The sequence below is a fragment of the Ahaetulla prasina genome, chromosome 1, assembly GCF_028640845.1.
Source record: "Ahaetulla prasina isolate Xishuangbanna chromosome 1, ASM2864084v1, whole genome shotgun sequence".
In the NCBI taxonomy this organism is placed as follows: Eukaryota; Metazoa; Chordata; class Lepidosauria; order Squamata; family Colubridae; genus Ahaetulla; species Ahaetulla prasina.
The window spans coordinates 234,913,413-234,927,071 of record NC_080539.1 but is presented as its reverse complement, the minus strand read 5'-3'; positions in this window follow the sequence as shown (position 1 = coordinate 234,927,071).

Below are 13,659 nucleotides of genomic sequence, written 5' to 3'. Positions count from 1 at the left end.
GAGATAGGTGGCTGTAGTTTCCTTTCAAACCTGCAGTAAAACTGCATTGTGAAGCCCAAGGGATATCAGTAATGTTAACTCAACTAGACTACCACATCTCAATGGTAGGATTTCCCATTCTCCTCCTGCCCTCTTTTTTTCATTGTTTTGTAAAAATTCAGCTGTTCCGCTTGACACTAGGACCATGTTCTAAAGTTTATCCCTGAAGGATCAAGTGATTGAAATGACTGAAAAGGTAACATGAATCACCCAGCATTGAATATTGGCTCCAAATACCTTGGTTGTCCCTGCTCTGTTCTCCTTGCAAAATACTTGTTTTCTACTTCATCAGCCAAAGCTCAGTTACAGAAGAAGCTATTTCTGTTTCAGAGGCTGTTACCACTCAATCCAGGGTTTCCTTTCCTAAGCCGTGCTTTCTGCACCATGTAATAACATGAATGATTTCTTCAGTTCCCCACAAATCCTTCATATGCTCACTTGCTTTGTCTCTCCCTCCACTCTGATTCCATCTCTGAAAGAGCTTGATCACATAGGTTGCCATAATGTCATTAATTGACAAATGCAGCATCTGGTTGCTAGGAGTAACAAATGTATATTTTCCCTTAAAGATCTGTCTCCACAAAAGCTATGAGACAAAAAGCTTTATTTTTCTGTTTGTTTGCTTGTTTCACCCTAATGGAAATGACAAAGAAAGGCATCTGTTACACAAAAGATACTGGCGGCAAAGTTACAGCTTTCTTAACTGCCTTTGTCTCCCTCCCCACCCCCACCCACCCCCACCCCCACTCACACACACACACACACTTATTTTTTTTATTTATTTGTCATAACAGCATACATAAGCATAAGCATGAAGCAACAATATAACATACAAGCATATATATGAGCATAAGCATGTAATAACTATATAAATTGGATATAATGAAAGGAAACAGTAGGACAGGAATGTTAGGCACGTTTGTGCTCTTATGCACGCCCCTTATAGACCTCTTAGGAATGGGGTGAGGTCAGTAGTAGACAGTTTTTAGTTAAAGATTTGGGGATTTTGAGTAGAGACCACAGAGTCAGGTAGTGTGTTCCAAGTATTAATAACTCTGTTACAGAAGTCATATTTTCTGCAATCAAGATTGAAGCGGTTAACATTGAGTTTAAATCTATTGTTTGCTCTTGTATAAAGAGCAAACAAATATTAAACAAATACCTTGTTTAAATCTATTGTTTGCTCTTGCTTAGTGTTTCACTAGCTAATCTGACAAAGTTTTAAATAAATAAATAAATAACCATTGAAAAGAAGAGCTTGTACAGGATGCATTGGAGAAAAACCAAATGACAACTCTTTCCCATTCCAAAACGATTTGTTGTTTAATATTGCAGATAGATAGATAGATAGATAGATAGATAGATAGATAGATAGATAGATAGATAGATAGATAGATAGATAGATACACACACACATATATACCTGTTGAAAACTAATCCAAATCTCCTGTTGGATTCAGAGGGATTGCAGTCAGCCTTAATGCTACAATGATCATAAACTTGCTTTTAGAACAATGATCTTGTCTTCCCATCAAAGAGCATAATTTGGTCTTGTGCCCAAAAGAAAATACCCAAACTGGAAACAACTGAAAATTAAGAAAGAAATCTTTAATATTGGATACTGAAAAACAGCTGAGATACCATGGAAACATCCCTGAGCTGAAATCAGAGTTGTGCACAATGGAATTCTGGGATCTTGAAGACCCTGTAGATGGAAATGGAGAAGTGGTCTTCGTCATGCCCCTTTCATCATTTAGAACTCTGGCAATGTGATGACTCCCCCAGACCCTTCCCTAGAAGTCAGCTCGGAGGAGGATGAACCAGGGATTGCTGGGGAATACAATTCAGGCTCAGTAGCCTTAATAAAAACTCCTTACACCTGTGATGTGTGTGTGTGTGTGTGTGTGTGTGTGTGTGTGTGTGTGTGTGTGCATGTGTGGGACAGCACAGTCAACTTGTTCTGATGGGCTTTCCAAAATAAATAAAATATACTAGCAGGAGAAAATTAGAGAAAAATATCTAGTCCTCCACAAACCCTCCTGTAGGAAGTACTTTTCTGAATTCATGATCTTTACTCCTTCTGTCTATTTGCAGAAGGCCAATTTCCTACTGTATAACTGTATAATAAATTCAACCCTTTAACTGGAAAATTTCTGGTCTTAATTTAAGTGTGATTTCTTAATGTCATTACGGGCCAGGAGTAAGAAGAAGGCCCAGGGAGCCCATGGAAAAAGAGCTCTTGACTCTTTCCCCATTCCAAAACGATTTGTTGTTTAATATTGCAGATAGATAGATAGATAGATAGATAGATAGATAGATAGATAGATAGATAGATAGATAGATAGATAGATAGATAGATACACACACACACATATATACCTGTTGAAAACTAATCCAAATCTCCTGTTGGATTCAGAGGGATTGCAGTCAGCCTTAATGCTACAATGATCATAAACTTGCTTTTAGAACAATGATCTTGTCTTCCCATCAAAGAGCATAATTTGGTCTTGTGCCCAAAAGAAAATACCCAAACTGGAAACAACTGAAAATTAAGAAAGAAATCTTTAATATTGGATACTGAAAAACAGCTGAGATACCATGGAAACATCCCTGAGCTGAAATCAGAGTTGTGCACAATGGAATTCTGGGATCTTGAAGACCCTGTAGATGGAAATGGAGAAGTGGTCTTCGTCATGCCCCTTTCAACATTTAGAACTCTGGCAATGTGATGACTCCCCCAGACCCTTCCCTAGAAGTCAGCTCGGAGGAGGATGAACCAGGGATTGCTGGGGAATACAATTCAGGCTCAGTAGCCTTAATAAAAACTCCTTACACCTGTGATGTGTGTGTGTGTGTGTGTGTGTGTGTGTGTGTGTGTGTATGTGTGTGTGTGCATGTGTGGGACAGCACAGTCAACTTGTTCTGATGGGCTTTCCAAAATAAATAAAATATACTAGCAGGAGAAAATTAGAGAAAAATATCTAGTCCTCCACAAACCCTCCTGTAGGAGGTACTTTTCTGAATTCATGATCTTTACTCCTTCTGTCTATTTGCAGAAGGCCAATTTCCTACTGTATAACTGTATAATAAATTCAACCCTTTAACTGGAAAATTTCTGGTCTTAATTTAAGTGTGATTTCTTAATGTCATTACGGGCCAGGAGTAAGAAGAAGGCCCAGGGAGCCCATGGAAAAAGAGCTCTTGACTCTTTCCCCATTCCATGTATAGGATTAAGGAAGGAAGTAAAATTTGTGCAGATTGTTTTCCAAACATAAACAATTGCCTAGACATTATTAGCCATAATTATATTTCCAATATGCATACACTGCAATATGTTTTCCCTTATTTTCCTTCCCAGATGTTAATCAGAATGTATTAATTCTTGATCTTGCATTATTGCATATAGGCAATAGCAATAAAAACTCCTGGGGAACAGAACTTACGGCTTTTTAATTGATCATATTTCCTTCTCACGAATGTACTAATTGTAGTTGAACAGTGTATTTTAATGTTTGCTTGTTTAAAGACATCTTATTTTCCCATTGTGATCATTTTAAAACAGTTTTGCTATTACAGCTATTCTTCTGGAGCTGATTAGTAATTTTCCATACATCAGTAAAATCATATATGTCCCTGAAATAGCTTTCCTATAGTTGGCACAATGTAAATTAAAAAGTAACGCTTCTTCTCAGAAATAGACTTGGAATACTGTCAAAGGCAATTTGGTCATGAGAAAGTTATATGGAAGGACTATCTAGAAGGCTTGTCAAGGGAGAAGTCTAAGGATACATCAGGGAAAAGGGGGGAAACGCTTATCCAAAATAATCAGAAGATCAGCACAGTGGTCTAATGTGGTCAATTTCATTTTGTATGAAGTGTCAGTCAAATATTTAACTACACACAGTTTTAATATTGGTATTTCAATATCTTTACACTCATCTGTCAAGAAAGTGAGAACCATTTGATGCAAAATGGCAAGCATTCTTTGCTTCTTTTTTATATTGTACTAGCTGGACACCCATACCTCCCTATGAAACAATGTCCTCAGACTTGATAAATTGACACTTGCAGGCTGAAACTTAATGTAGAATGTGTAACTCCGTAGTATCAGAGTGTGTTAATATAATGCAACTGGCAATTGGAACAGAGGGGGAGGGGAAGTAGAATGTCCCAGCCTGCAGCATCCATCGGTATTCATCTGGCTAGCATCCTGTCAGTGTGTGAGACAGTTGAGGGGTGTTTGGAAACTCAAACAGTATTTGCTGTGTGAGCAAGAAGGAGACAGGAAGGAGCCTGTGCATGGCTTAGCTCAACTGTTCTGTACTAAAGCTGTTTGCTGCTGTGAAAGTAAAACTGAAACTGAAACTCCTCTCCTCTGCTTGTGTTTTGCATTTGGAACAGATTTCTTTTGAGGTGAGGAGGGGGAGTAGAATTCCTTAGCATCAGAGGGCTGTTTGAAAAGTGAAATAGTATTTGCTGTGTGAGCAAGAAGGAGACAGGAAGGAGGCTGGGGGTGGTTTAGCTCAACTGTTCTGTAGTAAATCTGTTTGCTGCTGTGAAAATAAAACTGAAACTGAAACTCCTTTGCTTGTGTTTTGCATTCTTTTCAGGTGGGAGGGGAAGTAGAATGTCCCAGCCTGCAGCATCCATCGGTATTCATCTGGCTAGCATCCTGTCAGTGTGTGAGACAGTTGAGGGGTGTTTGGAAACTCAAACAGTATTTGCTGTGTGAGCAAGAAGGAGACAGGAAGGAGCCTGTGCATGGCTTAGCTCAACTGTTCTGTACTAAAGCTGTTTGCTGCTGTGAAAGTAAAACTGAAACTGAAACTCCTCTCCTCTGCTTGTGTTTTGCATTTGGAACAGATTTCTTTTGAGGTGAGGAGGGGGAGTAGAATTCCTTAGCATCAGAGGGCTGTTTGAAAAGTGAAATAGTATTTGCTGTGTGAGCAAGAAGGAGACAGGAAGGAGGCTGGGGGTGGTTTAGCTCAACTGTTCTGTAGTAAATCTGTTTGCTGCTGTGAAAATAAAACTGAAACTGAAACTCCTTTGCTTGTGTTTTGCATTCTTTTCAGGTGGGGAGGGGAAGTAGAATTCCTTAGCATCAGAGGTTGTTAATAATAATATAGGAAATACTAATGCTCTGATGGTCATTTCGAAAAATCCTTTCATAGTGAGCACCTAGAAGCCAAGAGGAACATATGTGGCAAATTTCAAGTTTGTAGGCTTTATGGTTCTGGAGATTTCATGATTAATGTGTGAGTGGTGTTTGCTTTTATATATATAGATTTTTGTGAATTTTAAAAAATGATTTTATTTACCCATGGAATTGAAATTTAGAAGAGTGAGTCAAAACATCTCCAGGAGCCATATCTTCAAAACCACTCTTTCAGCATGTACTTGTCACAGACATATGACAATATCTGTTGGGAGAAGCAGAGGGACATTTCACCTATACAAGCTTGGTTTCCCATGAGACCTACAGGAATAAGCTTTGCTTTCAGACATGGCATGGTCAGCACTCCATCAGTACAGGGGAGACACCGAAAGTCTCTATGGAGGAATTCCTGCTATATTTGCATGCAAACAAAGCCAAATTTTTTTCTCTGAAAGTCTTTTCATATCTTGTATCTCCTTTGCTTTGTTAGATAAAACTGTGCTTTGTTCAGCTTCATGTGGTGGTCACAGTCCAACAGAGATATAGCCCAAGGGAATCCAGCTTTGGTATACAGATCACTTGGGAAATTATTCTATGCAACCTTCCAGAATTGTTTCTTGAAAGCACTGAAAGGATTGGTTCTTCCTTCCATCATGCTTTAATGTATTCCAGTATCAACTGTACTTGTGGATGCATGGACAAAAGACAATTCTATTGTGAGGAGAATTTGTTTAATTGAAATTCCATTGGTGAGGTTTCAACATGTCATACCTCTCTCTCTCTCTCTCTCTCTCTCCCCTCCCCCCGTCTCATGTGTGTGTGTGTGTGTGTGTGTGTGTGTGTGTGTGTGTGTTCCATAAGGATTGCCACAAAGAGTCAATATATTCTCCAAAGAACCTGAAGACGGGTGGAAATTAATCAAGGAGAGAATCAACCTAGAACTAAGAAAAAAAATCCTGACAGTTAGAACAATTAATCAGTGGAATGGTTTGCTTTCAGAAGCTGTGGGTGCCCCAACATTGGAGGCTTTTAAGAAAGGACTGGACAGCCATTTGTCTAAAAATGGTATAGGGTCTCCTGCTTGAGCAGGGGGTGGATTAGAAGACCTCCAAGGTTCCATCCAATGCTGTGATTTTGCTCTTCTTCATTCCCTGTTGTTCGTGAAGTCAAAATGATTCTTAGACCTGATTGCACTTGCAGGTGTGTGTGATATTACCCACCTCGTATAGTCTTCTATTAGGAAGGGCGTGACATCCATAAAAGCATCTTTCAAAGACTATTTTTTAAAGTTTTACTTCCCCCAAAATATTCCTTTGAAAATGTCTCTTATCAGTCCATAACTGCATCCAAATAGTTTAAAAGTACAAAAGTTGGCAGGTTAATGGAGTTTTAATCTACGTATGCGTAATCCTCGACTCATGAGCACAACTGAATCCAAAATTTCAGTTGCTAAATGAAACAGTTGTTAAGTAGGTTTTGCCCTATTTTACAGACTTTCTTGACACAGTTATTAAGTGAATCATTGAAGTTAAGTTAGTAACATGGTTGTTAAGGGAATCTGGCTTCCCCATTGTCAGAAGGTTGCAAAAGGCGATCACATGACCCAGGGACACTGCAACAGTCAGAAATACATGTTGCCAAGTGTTTGAATTCTGATCACCATCGCCATGGGAATTCTGCAAAGGTCATAAGTGTGAAAAGCAGTCATAAGTTACCTTTTTCAGTGCCTTTGGAACTCCTAACCGTCACTAAACGTATGGTTGTAAGTCGAGGAGTACCTGTATTGGTCTGGGAAGTATGCATTAGATTGGGGTCTCCAACCTTGGCAACTCTAAGACTTGTGGACTTCAACTCAACCAGCAAAGCTGGCTGAGGAACTCTGGGAGCTGAAGTCCACAAGTCTTAAAGTTGCCAAGATTGGAGACCCTTGCATTAGATCAGTCCTAACTCCCCCTGCAGGTCATGAACTCCTTTCTCTTGTTGCACTTATTTTACTCAGGCTACAGCAGATCCATCCATCTAAAAAAAAAGTTGTTAAGAAAAAACATCTGCTATTTTATTCACAAACTTACAGATATATAATAGATAAGACGATGCTGCCTGCTCAGAGATGAAAGAGGTTATGGCTGTTTGTTTTGGTTATTACTAGCATAATTTTAGTCCTTTTAAAAATGCATCTGTGTGTATGTATGTACCACAAAGGAAGCTACAGTGGATTTGATGTAATAAAAAAACATTTGGGGGAACTGAGTTTGTATCACATTTGATTCTGTTCTGTAATGTATATAATAAATGCTCAGATTTTTCCCTAAGTATTTTTTTTCTTCCTTCTGGCCAGATCACTCTGAAAAATAAAGCTGCTGGAAAAAGAAAACTTCAATGTACCTTAGTTTTTCCTTCTTTCTTCTCTTTACTTTATCTTGCCTTTTTAAAAAAAAAAAAAAAAGTGACATTAGATCAAACTCTTGGTGGCTGCTTTCAACTTGAAATGTATTTTTTCCAGGAAACGGGCCTTTCTAGGACAGCTTTTAATTTAGCAGATCAATTAAGCGGATCCATTAACAAGTTCAATCTCTTATTCCAACATTCCTGTTCCAAAACCAACATTTGTCATATATTCTGGAAGCTTGCTGTCTTTGTCTGCATTCCAGAACAGATCCCATGGGAAAAGAGGGCAAAACTTAATTTCATTATTTACAGATTTTTGGCACTTAATTGGGATCAATAATTCTGGGACAAGTTGAAAGAGCACAACTTCTCTTTTTTCACCAGTTATGAAAGAATCACCTGGATAAACGAGCGATTGAAGCCGTGGTTTATTCTCTTAAAAAGGCAGTTTTAAAATTTTTTTTATAGGAGCCAGAACTGTCAACTAAATAAAAAAGCAATTAAATAGCTATTTCCTTATTCCATTACTTTGGAAATAGAGATTATAGTCTGAAAAAAAAGGAGCTGCTTTACTGTTTTTCATCATTAAAATGATTTGGGAATTCCATTAGCTGCTCATACGTTGAGATGTTTGGCACAGATATAAAACCTAACCAAATGAGAGATTAAATTTCTCTACTATGTAACTACCAATTACAGGTTGAGAAAAAGAAGGGGGAAATAACTCCTACCCGTTTAGTTACTTCAGCAACCCCAACTGCCTGTTAAAGAGCTTCTCTTTCCCTGCTGTATCTTTTAAAAATCAGCCAGGTTCACATCATTCACTCATGTCGGTAAGCTTTATGTAATGTGAAGACTGTTTCTTGTTTACTTGGAAAGGAGCACGGAGCAATAAGGTAGATTGAATATTAGGGAAAACTCACTGGGTACCTTTGGGTCTGTACATTTCCAACCTCATTACGAAGCACGAAATATGGATGCCGGGTGCATTGTTGCCGTTTTAAGGCTGCTCGTGCACAGCCTGAGCAACGCAGCTCTTCCTGGCTACTTCTGGTGATGTGACTGTCTCAGTCTTTCCCATGTCCTTAAAACTGCTGCTGCTCCCATGTCCGTAAAATTGTTGCTGCCTGCTTTCCCAGCATTCTAGGGTTTCTCTGACCCTCGTCCAAGGGTATATATGATGATATACCATTTCAGGGGCACCGTTAAATCGCAACTTTCACATTTGTATTGGCAGCCTAAATTGAGAGCAGCCTAATGATCCCGGGAGAATGCTCGCCTGGCATAGCAGAATCTACAGGAAATTTAGAGCGGCAATCCACTTGGGGCTGCAAATGAAGCCGTGCCGAACAGCAACAAGCTGTGCAGCTGCTCAGATTGAAAGTAATTCTCTCTATTCAATATCGCGATTAGTGAAGCTGGAGAAAAGTCCCTTTAGCACTCTTGTGAAATTCTTTGCGTTGGGCAAAGTGCTGGTGGAGGAAGATTGATTAGATCTCTCTTATGACAACTAAGTGGCTCGCATGCAAAGGTTCACTTATGATATCTTGGAATAACCAAAACAACCCATGACTGCATTGATCCAATCCAACCCAGGGATGAAATCCAGCAGGTTCTGACAGATTCTGTTGAACCAATAGTGGAAATTTTGAGCGGTTAGGAGAACCAGTAGCGGAAATTTTGTGTAGTTCAGAGAACCAGCAAATACCACCTCTGACTGGCCCCAGAGTGGGGTGGGAATGGAGATTTTGCAATATCCTTCCCCTGCCACGTCCACCAAGCCACACCCACCAAGCCACACCATGACCACTAAGCCACGCCTGAAGAACTGGTAGTAAAAAAAAATTGGATTTCACCACTGACCCAATCCAACTCTTGATTGCAGTGATCCAACCCAACTCAACCCAGTCCTTGATTGCATCGATGATGATAATGAGGATGATGTTATCCATTCAGTTGTATCCAACTCTTGATGATTCTATGGGCCAGGTCTCTCCACATCTTCCAATCTTGCACTACTTCTTTGAAAAGTTCTGTGCTCTGGGGCTTCCGGGTGGCGCCACCCTCCTCGTTGGGTGCTAATTTATGGCACTCCGCATTGAATATGGTAGAAGCCGGATTTAACAACTGATCCCGGCTTCATTTCTCTCTCTGGTTGAAAGAGAGAGACAGAGCAAGGGGGAGGATTTGGGTAGATTCTCCTAGGGGCTTTGTTTTTGTAATACAAAGCCCTGAACGGTCGAATCCCCTTATTTACCCCTCCCCCACCTCCAGTATTCTCTGCGCTCCTGAAAAAGCAGGAAAAGAGGAGGGTGTCCACTTCTGCTAACAATTGATTTCTTTTTGTGGATACGAAAAGCAGGCGGAAGAGTGTGAGGAACAATTATTGGTTTGCAAGTATTTTTGATTTTCTGACTTCTCCCCTTCAGTTTCGTTTTAGAGAAACTGAAAGCAGAGCGATACATCAAAGGGAGCTTTGCTGTTGAATCGAAACTGAATGGAGATTTTATCTTATTGTGTTTGACTGTGGACTGTTGGATTATATTACGCTGTTTAAGTACGTTACAAGGGGATTCTCAGCAGGAATTTTGTTATGGAGGTTCTTTCAGAAGAATGGGTTCGGACGTTATACAGGACTACACAGAAAGAATGTATTTAATTATTCAAAATACAAATTGATAAAAAATGGGGACGTTTTGGATGAGAGTTTGGAGCAAATTAACCAGTGCAATTATTCGGAAAATGGAATGGAGGATATACAAATAAAAGTGGATAAATATGAAGATTTGATCGTGAAGAAACAAGGTGATCTAAAGAAGTTTTCTTTAAACAGTTTGGATGAGTTGCCTGAATTTGTGCTACAGGAGATTGTTCCTCAAATGGAAAAGACTCACAAGCTTAATGTTTCCCAAGAGTTCTCTTTTTGGACTGATGGAATATACGGCAGTAATTTTTGGATTTCTGGACATAAGGAATTACTAGGAAATATTGTGATTGACTTTTTAAAAGGAGCAACGAAGGAAAGACAGAGATTAATGCACCAAAAAAAATGGCAAGAGACCAAAGTATTATTTTTGAAACAAGGTTTTTTTAAAATATTAATAGACAAAAATATTAGTGTCCCCGAAAGGCAATTTGTGATTATAAAAGACTAGATATTTGGATATACTGGACTTTGACGAGGAAGGACTAAAGTTGAATAGATATTGTAATTAATTAAATAATATTGTAATTTTCTCTATTGAAATTTTATAAATTTTATAATCTGTTGTATTGAATTTTAAATAGAATATTCTTGAAAGATCTTATGTAAGAAGGACTTGGGGGGGGGAATTATATGGTTATATGGTTATAGAAGTTATAAGGGAGATATTCTCTGAACTGGATTGGATTTTTATGCTTTAGCTGGTTTTAAATATTTTAGGAATAATTTGTTTTACTGATTTATATATTTTATTACTGTTTATTGTTAATTTTTTGAAGGATTTGGTTATGTAAGGAGGAAGTCAGAGTTAGAGAGGGAGAATTGGTATAATAGTTTTGGGGAAAAATTTTTTTTTAGCATATGTTTGTTTTATTTTTAACTATACCTTGTGTTTCTTCCGGGAAGCCAGGGGGGAGGGGGGAGGGGGTTTGTGAAGGGAGAGGGGTTGGTGGGAAAGGGGGAAAAAAATTTTTTGTAAAACTTTTTGAATAAAAAAAAAAAAAAGAAAAGTTCTGTGCTCTGGCTTGGGTCAGTTTTGATGGTGTCCAGCCACCACGTTCTTTGGCAGTCTGGTTTCCTTTTACATAATTGCTTTCTCCAGTGAATTCCCCAGCATGACATGACCAAAATAAGTGAGACACAGTTTGTGATTTTGCAATTGATACTAAAATAAATTATTTTTTGTGGGTTTCCTTTTGGGGAACCCACAATATTGGGTCCTGGCACAGAAGTCTCCCATTCCAGGCAGTCTGACCTCCATGTAAGGAGGGTGCAGTAATCAGACTGTCTGGATCGAGGATGTACAGTTTGCACACTTAGTGGGAAATCCCAGCATGATGCTATCCAGGAAGAACTACTTGGAAGAGAAAGAACATGAGATGAATCTGGCTGACGTTGTCACAGGAGCTATTGCTGAAAGCTCCAAGGGCTTCTTATCTACCAGGATCATATACCAAGGGTTCATTGTCAACAACTTGGTCTGTATCCAGACTGATAGAGACCAGGGGTGAAATCCAGCAGGTTCTGACAAGTTCTGGAGAACCAGTAGCGGAAATTTTGAGTAGTTCAGAGAACTGACAAATACCACCTCTGGCTGGCCCCAGAGTGGGGTGGGAATGGAGATTTTGCAGTATCCTTCCCCTGCCATGCCCACCAAGCTATGCCCACAGAACCGGTAGTAAAAAAATTTGGATTTCACCACTGATATAGACTGTCTGTATCCAGAGGGATAGCAATCTCTGCTAGCTTGAAACACATGAATAAGATATATGGTATCCCTAAATGGAGATTAAAATCAATTACTTTCATTAATAACACTTGATATTTTTGCTTTACATTGATTCAGTCATTCTAAAATATTGGATTTAGCATATAACAATGGCTAGAAAAAATATAATTTTTGCTCAGCATTGCTTTGGTTTCTGAAAAGCCATTATTTTTATTATGATTGGTTACACACTCAGTCAGATGTTTAGCCTGGAATTGGCAGTTTTATCTACTTATCAAGCTCTTCCTAAGGACTTGGAATAGACAAATGTTGTTGTTTGATGGTCTTAAAGGTATCCTTGCAGGATGTAAGCTGTTTCAAGTAAAACTCCATTTGGAAATTGACTGAAGGTGGAGTTGTCAATGCCGATGGTGTGCAAGTGCTACTCCAGATATTAGTACCCAAGGATGCTATTATTATTGATACTATATTTGCCCTGCTTTTTTGTCACAGTCATTCTACTTCTATTTGCAGATCTTGGCACGTTGTGATTTTCTCTAGTTTTTATTATTATTATTATTATTATTATTATTATTATTATTATTATTATTATTATTATTATTTACACAAAATGACAGTATACACAGCAAACGAGATAACTATGCTGGATTTCGTATCACAGATCACTAGTTGAACATCATCATCATCATCATTATTGTTGTTGTTGTTGTGTTGTTGTTGTTGTTGTTGTTGTTGTTATTATTCTGTCTCCAGGTACTGCAAACTCCACAATCTACATTGTGGTTTTTTTTACCTTTCTTATTGACAGTTGTTAAGTCTGGGGTGTTATATTCAAACAGATGCTTGTCTGTTTGAATTCTACAGTTCCAGAACATTTTAGTTTCTACATTTGCTATTAAGTTGCCTGTTTTATGATTTCACCAATTCTTGCTTGCAAGCAAATGTTATTTGTTGCAGTTATTACAACGTACCTTGATTGGTATTTTGTTACGCTTTTGTTTGTAGTCAGTCTGTACAATGTTCTTGCAGCAGCTAACCAGATGATCTACTGTTTCTCCGGCTTCTTTGCATAGCCAGCATTTGCTGTCTGTTGTTGTCTTCTCAATTCTGGCTTTATATGCATTCATTCTTAAGACTTGGTTTTGTGCAGCCAGAATTAGCCCCTCTCTCTTCCTTCAAATTTTGTTCTTAGACATTTCCAGGTCTTGTTGTTATCTGTTTTTCCTGCTATTTTTATGTGGAACGAGCATACATGATAAGAACATGAGGTGATATGTACCAATATAAAGGGTGCAACCAAAGGCCTTGGAAAGAGCAAGTAAGGCAGGGTGGTTCCGGACCATTGAGATGACCTTGAAGGTGTAACCAGCGGCCTTGGAAAGAACACTAAGGGAGGGATTACAGTATATGGACGTGAAAAGCAGGACTGTGTGTTTATGGTGGAAGGATAGAGGATTTCATGGGCAGGGTTACATCATGGGACACCACTTGGAACAGGATAGTCATGGTTATTAATAATGGATATTCTTGAAGTACTTTGCTTTGTCATGTCTCTTTTCTATTCTTCATTTGGTCTTTCTTCTAAGCCAGTTCTGTCTCTTCAGTACTCAGCAAGTCTTCTCTGTGTACGATCTTCAATTCATC